At 46.0% G+C, this 5,000-nt stretch overlaps 15 non-coding genes across 15 annotated transcripts; all 15 read left to right on the top strand.

The window, feature by feature from the left end:
* The first annotated feature begins 383 nt into the window (after positions 1-383).
* Positions 384-456, top strand: trnar-ucg (transfer RNA arginine (anticodon UCG)). Its single transcript has one exon. It is a non-coding gene; the product is annotated as a tRNA-Arg (tRNA).
* Positions 457-620: 164 nt separating this feature from the next.
* On the top strand, positions 621-693 carry trnar-ucg (transfer RNA arginine (anticodon UCG)). Its single transcript has one exon. It is a non-coding gene; the product is annotated as a tRNA-Arg (tRNA).
* Positions 694-857: 164 nt separating this feature from the next.
* Positions 858-930, top strand: trnar-ucg (transfer RNA arginine (anticodon UCG)). Its single transcript has one exon. It is a non-coding gene; the product is annotated as a tRNA-Arg (tRNA).
* Positions 931-1,094: 164 nt separating this feature from the next.
* Positions 1,095-1,167, top strand: trnar-ucg (transfer RNA arginine (anticodon UCG)). Its single transcript has one exon. It is a non-coding gene; the product is annotated as a tRNA-Arg (tRNA).
* Positions 1,168-1,331: 164 nt separating this feature from the next.
* trnar-ucg (transfer RNA arginine (anticodon UCG)) lies at positions 1,332-1,404 on the top strand. Its single transcript has one exon. It is a non-coding gene; the product is annotated as a tRNA-Arg (tRNA).
* A 164-nt stretch (positions 1,405-1,568) lies between these two features.
* Positions 1,569-1,641, top strand: trnar-ucg (transfer RNA arginine (anticodon UCG)). Its single transcript has one exon. It is a non-coding gene; the product is annotated as a tRNA-Arg (tRNA).
* Positions 1,642-2,278: 637 nt separating this feature from the next.
* Positions 2,279-2,351, top strand: trnar-ucg (transfer RNA arginine (anticodon UCG)). Its single transcript has one exon. It is a non-coding gene; the product is annotated as a tRNA-Arg (tRNA).
* Positions 2,352-2,752: 401 nt separating this feature from the next.
* Positions 2,753-2,825, top strand: trnar-ucg (transfer RNA arginine (anticodon UCG)). Its single transcript has one exon. It is a non-coding gene; the product is annotated as a tRNA-Arg (tRNA).
* Positions 2,826-2,989: 164 nt separating this feature from the next.
* On the top strand, positions 2,990-3,062 carry trnar-ucg (transfer RNA arginine (anticodon UCG)). Its single transcript has one exon. It is a non-coding gene; the product is annotated as a tRNA-Arg (tRNA).
* Positions 3,063-3,226: 164 nt separating this feature from the next.
* On the top strand, positions 3,227-3,299 carry trnar-ucu (transfer RNA arginine (anticodon UCU)). Its single transcript has one exon. It is a non-coding gene; the product is annotated as a tRNA-Arg (tRNA).
* Positions 3,300-3,463: 164 nt separating this feature from the next.
* Positions 3,464-3,536, top strand: trnar-ucg (transfer RNA arginine (anticodon UCG)). Its single transcript has one exon. It is a non-coding gene; the product is annotated as a tRNA-Arg (tRNA).
* Positions 3,537-3,700: 164 nt separating this feature from the next.
* On the top strand, positions 3,701-3,773 carry trnar-ucg (transfer RNA arginine (anticodon UCG)). The gene has a single exon. It is a non-coding gene; the product is annotated as a tRNA-Arg (tRNA).
* Positions 3,774-3,937: 164 nt separating this feature from the next.
* trnar-ucg (transfer RNA arginine (anticodon UCG)) lies at positions 3,938-4,010 on the top strand. Its single transcript has one exon. It is a non-coding gene; the product is annotated as a tRNA-Arg (tRNA).
* Positions 4,011-4,647: 637 nt separating this feature from the next.
* trnar-ucg (transfer RNA arginine (anticodon UCG)) lies at positions 4,648-4,720 on the top strand. The gene has a single exon. It is a non-coding gene; the product is annotated as a tRNA-Arg (tRNA).
* A 164-nt stretch (positions 4,721-4,884) lies between these two features.
* Positions 4,885-4,957, top strand: trnar-ucg (transfer RNA arginine (anticodon UCG)). Its single transcript has one exon. It is a non-coding gene; the product is annotated as a tRNA-Arg (tRNA).
* The last annotated feature ends 43 nt before the right edge of the window (positions 4,958-5,000 follow it).

Genomic DNA, 5,000 nt, shown 5'->3' with positions numbered 1-5,000 from the left:
TTCCAGTGTCTGAGTTATATCACCAGTGGGCCCTTCGATATCCTACTGAGCCAGATCATGTGACATAGAATTTTAGTTCTACTTCTCTTCTGAAGTACTTACATCATCTTCAGTCGAGAGCACATCTCTGGCTGATCCAACAAAGTGACCTCGTGGCCTAATGGATAAGGCGTCTGACTTCGGATCAGAAGATTGAGGGTTCGAGTCCCTTCATGGTTGTTCATTAGAGGATTCAACTTCCAGTGTCTGAGTTATATCACCAGTGGGCCCTTTGATATCCTACTGAGCCAGATCATGTGACACTGAATTTTAGTTCTACTTCTCTTCTGAAGTACTTACATCATCTTCAGTCGAGAACACATCTCTGGCTCATCCTATAAGGTGACCGCGTGGCCTAATGGATAAGGCGTCTGACTTCGGATCAGAAGATTGAGGGTTCGAGTCCCTTCATGGTTGTTCATTAGAGGATTCCACTTCCAGTGTCTGAGTTATATCACCAGTGGGCCCTTCGATATCCTACTGAGCCAGATCATGTGACACTGAATTTTAGTTCTACTTCTCTTCTGAAGTACTTACATCATCTTCAGTCGAGAGCACATCTCTGGCTGATCCTACAAGGTGACCGCGTGGCCAAATGGATAAGGCGTCTGACTTCGGATCAGAAGATTGAGGGTTCGAGTCCCTTTGTGGTTGTTCATTAGAGGGTTCAACTTCCAGTGTCTGAGTTATATCACCAGTGGGCCCTTGGATATCCTACTGAGCCAGATCATGTGACACTGAGTTTTAGTTCTACTTCTCTTCTGAAGTACTTACATCATCTTCAGTCGAGAGCACATCTCTGGCTGATCCTACAAGGTGACCGCGTGGCCTAATGGATAAGGCGTCTGACTTCGGATCAGAAAATTGAGGGTTCGAGTCCCTTCGTGGTTGTTCATTAGAGGATTCAACTTCCAGTGTCTGAGTTATATCACCAGTGGGCCCTTCGATATCCTACTGAGCCAGATCATGTGACACTGAATTTTAGTTCTACTTCTCTTCTGAAGTACTTACATCATCTTCAGTCGAGAGCACATCTCTGGCTGATCCTACAAGGTGACCGCGTGGCCTAATGGATAAGGCGTCTGACTTCGGATCAGAAGATTGAGGGTTCGAGTCCCTTCGTGGTTGTTCATTAGAGGGTTCAACTTCCAGTGTCTGAGTTATATCACCAGTGGGCCCTTCTATATCCTACTTAGCCAGATCATGTGACACTGAATTTTAGTTCTACTTCTCTTCTGAAGTACTTACATCATCTTCAGTCGAGAGCACATCTCTGGCTCATCCTACAAGGTGACCGCGTGGCCTAATGGATAAGGCGTTTGACTTCGGATCAGAAAATTGAGGGTTCGAGTCCCTTCGTGGTTGTTCATTAGAGGGTTCAACTTCCAGTGTCTGAGTTATATCACCAGTGGGCCCTTCGATATCCTACTGAGCCAGATCATGTGACACAGAATTTTAGTTCTACTTCTCTTCTGAAGTACTTACATCATCTTCAGTCGAGAGCACATCTCTGGCTGATCCTACAAGGTGACCGCGTGGCCTAATGGATAAGGCGTCTGACTTCGGATCAGAAGATTGAGGGTTCGAGTCCCTTCGTGGTTGTTCATTAGAAGGTTCCACTTCAAGTGTCTGAGTTATATCACCAGTGGGCCCTTCGATATCCTACTGAGCTAGATCATGTGACACTGAATTTTAGTTCTACTTCTCTTCTGAAGTACTTACATCATTTGCAGTCGAGAGCACATCTCTCGCTAGTTCTACAAGGTGACCGCGTGGCCTAATGGATAAGGTGTCTGACTTCGTATCAGAAGATTGAGCGGTCAAGTCCCTTCGTGGTTGCTCATTAGAGGAATCAACTTCCAGTGTCTGAGTTATATAACCAGTGGGCCCTTTGATGCCCTACTGAACCAGGTCATGTCACCCATAAGTTTAGTTCTTCTTCTCCTCTGAAGTACTTACATCATCTACAGTCGAGAGCACATCTTGGGTTAGTGTTACAAGGTGACCACGTGGCCTAATGGATAAGGTGTCTGACTTCGGATCCGAAAATTGAGGGTTCGAGTCCCTTCGTGGTTGTTCATTAGAGGGTTCAACTTCCAGTGTCTGAGTTATGTCACCAGTGGACCCTTCGATGTCCTACTGAGCCCTGGCATATACCTTTAATTTTAGTTCTACTTCTCTTCTGAAGTACTTACATCATCTTCAGTCGAGAGCACATCTCTGGCTGATCCTACAAGGTGACCGCGTGGCCTAATGGATAAGGCGTCTGACTTCGGATCAGAAGATTGAGGGTTCGAGTCCCTTCGTGGTTGTTCATTAGAGGGTTCAACTTCCAGTGTCTGAGTTATATCACCAGTGGGCCCTTCGATATCCTACTGAGCCAGATCATGTGACATAGAATTTTAGTTCTACTTCTCTTCTGAAGTACTTACATCATCTTCAGTCGAGAGCACATCTCTGGCTGATCCAACAAAGTGACCTCGTGGCCTAATGGATAAGGCGTCTGACTTCGGATCAGAAGATTGAGGGTTCGAGTCCCTTCATGGTTGTTCATTAGAGGATTCAACTTCCAGTGTCTGAGTTATATCACCAGTGGGCCCTTTGATATCCTACTGAGCCAGATCATGTGACACTGAATTTTAGTTCTACTTCTCTTCTGAAGTACTTACATCATCTTCAGTCGAGAACACATCTCTGGCTCATCCTATAAGGTGACCGCGTGGCCTAATGGATAAGGCGTCTGACTTCGGATCAGAAGATTGAGGGTTCGAGTCCCTTCATGGTTGTTCATTAGAGGATTCCACTTCCAGTGTCTGAGTTATATCACCAGTGGGCCCTTCGATATCCTACTGAGCCAGATCATGTGACACTGAATTTTAGTTCTACTTCTCTTCTGAAGTACTTACATCATCTTCAGTCGAGAGCACATCTCTGGCTGATCCTACAAGGTGACCACGTGGCCTAATGGATAAGGCGTCTGACTTCGGATCAGAAGATTGAGGGTTCGAGTCCCTTCGTGGTTGTTCATTAGAGGGTTCAACTTCCAGTGTCTGAGTTATATCACCAGTGGGCCCTTCGATATCCTACTGAGCCAGATCATGTGACACTGAGTTTTAGTTCTACTTCTCTTCTGAAGTACTTACATCATCTTCAGTCGAGAGCACATCTCTGGCTCATCCTACAAGGTGACCGCGTGGCCTAATGGATAAGGCGTCTGACTTCTGATCAGAAAATTGAGGGTTCGAGTCCCTTCGTGGTTGTTCATTAGAGGATTCAACTTCCAGTGTCTGAGTTATATCACCAGTGGGCCCTTCGATATCCTACTGAGCCAGATCATGTGACACTGAATTTTAGTTCTACTTCTCTTCTGAAGTACTTACATCATCTTCAGTCGAGAGCACATCTCTGGCTGATCCTACAAGGTGACCGCGTGGCCTAATGGATAAGGCGTCTGACTTCGGATCAGAAGATTGAGGGTTCGAGTCCCTTCGTGGTTGTTCATTAGAGGGTTCAACTTCCAGTGTCTGAGTTATATCACCAGTGGGCCCTTCGATATCCTACTGAGCCAGATCATGTGACACTGAATTTTAGTTCTACTTCTCTTCTGAAGTACTTACATCATCTTCAGTCGAGAGCACATCTCTGGCTCATCCTACAAGGTGACCGCGTGGCCTAATGGATAAGGCGTCTGACTTCGGATCAGAAAATTGAGGGTTCGAGTCCCTTCGTGGTTGTTCATTAGAGGGTTCAACTTCCAGTGTCTGAGTTATATCACCAGTGGGCCCTTCGATATCCTACTGAGCCAGATCATGTGACACAGAATTTTAGTTCTACTTCTCTTCTGAAGTACTTACATCATCTTCAGTCGAGAGCACATCTCTGGCTGATCCTACAAGGTGACCGCGTGGCCTAATGGATAAGGCGTCTGACTTCGGATCAGAAGATTGAGGGTTCGAGTCCCTTCGTGGTTGTTCATTAGAGGGTTCCACTTCAAGTGTTTGAGTTATATCACCAGTGGGCCCTTCGATATCCTACTGAGCTAGATCATGTGACACTGAATTTTAGTTCTACTTCTCTTCTGAAGTACTTACATCATTTGTAGTCGAGAGCACATCTCTCGCTAGTTCTACAAGGTGACCGCGTGGCCTAATGGATAAGGTGTCTGACTTCGTATCAGAAGATTGAGCGGTCGAGTCCCTTCGTGGTTGCTCATTAGAGGAATCAACTTCCAGTGTCTGAGTTATATAACCAGTGGGCCCTTTGATGCCCTACTGAACCAGGTCATGTCACCCATAAGTTTAGATCTTCTTCTCCTCTGAAGTACTTACATCATCTACAGTCGAGAGCACATCTTGGGTTAGTGTTACAAGGTGACCGCGTGGCCTAATGGATAAGGCGTCTGACTTCGGATTAGAAAATTGAGGGTTCGAGTCCCTTCGTGGTTGTTCATTAGAGGGTTCAACTTCCAGTGTCTGAGTTATGTCACCAGTGGACCCTTCGATGTCCTACTGAGCCCCGGCATATACCTTTAATTTTAGTTCTACTTCTCTTCTGAAGTACTTACATCATCTTCAGTCGAGAGCACATCTCTGGCTCATCCTACAAGGTGACCGCGTGGCCTAATGGATAAGGCGTCTGACTTCGGATCAGAAGATTGAGGGTTCGAGTCCCTTCGTGGTTGTTCATTAGAGGGTTCAACTTCCAGTGTCTGAGTTATATCACCAGTGGGCCCTTCGATATCCTACTGAGCCAGATCATGTGACATAGAATTTTAGTTCTACTTCTCTTCTGAAGTACTTACATCATCTTCAGTCGAGAGCACATCTCTGGCTGATCCTACAAGGTGACCGCGTGGCCTAATGGATAAGGCGTCTGACTTCGGATCAGAAGATTGAGGGTTCGAGTCCCTTCGTGGTTGTTCATTAGAGGATTCAACTTCCAGTGTCTGAGTTATATCACCA

Source organism: Brienomyrus brachyistius, chromosome 21 (assembly GCF_023856365.1).
Source record: "Brienomyrus brachyistius isolate T26 chromosome 21, BBRACH_0.4, whole genome shotgun sequence".
NCBI lineage: Eukaryota > Metazoa > Chordata > Actinopteri > Osteoglossiformes > Mormyridae > Brienomyrus > Brienomyrus brachyistius.
The sequence above is the reverse complement of the archived record's forward strand: the minus strand, read 5'-3'. Positions and strand labels throughout refer to the sequence as shown.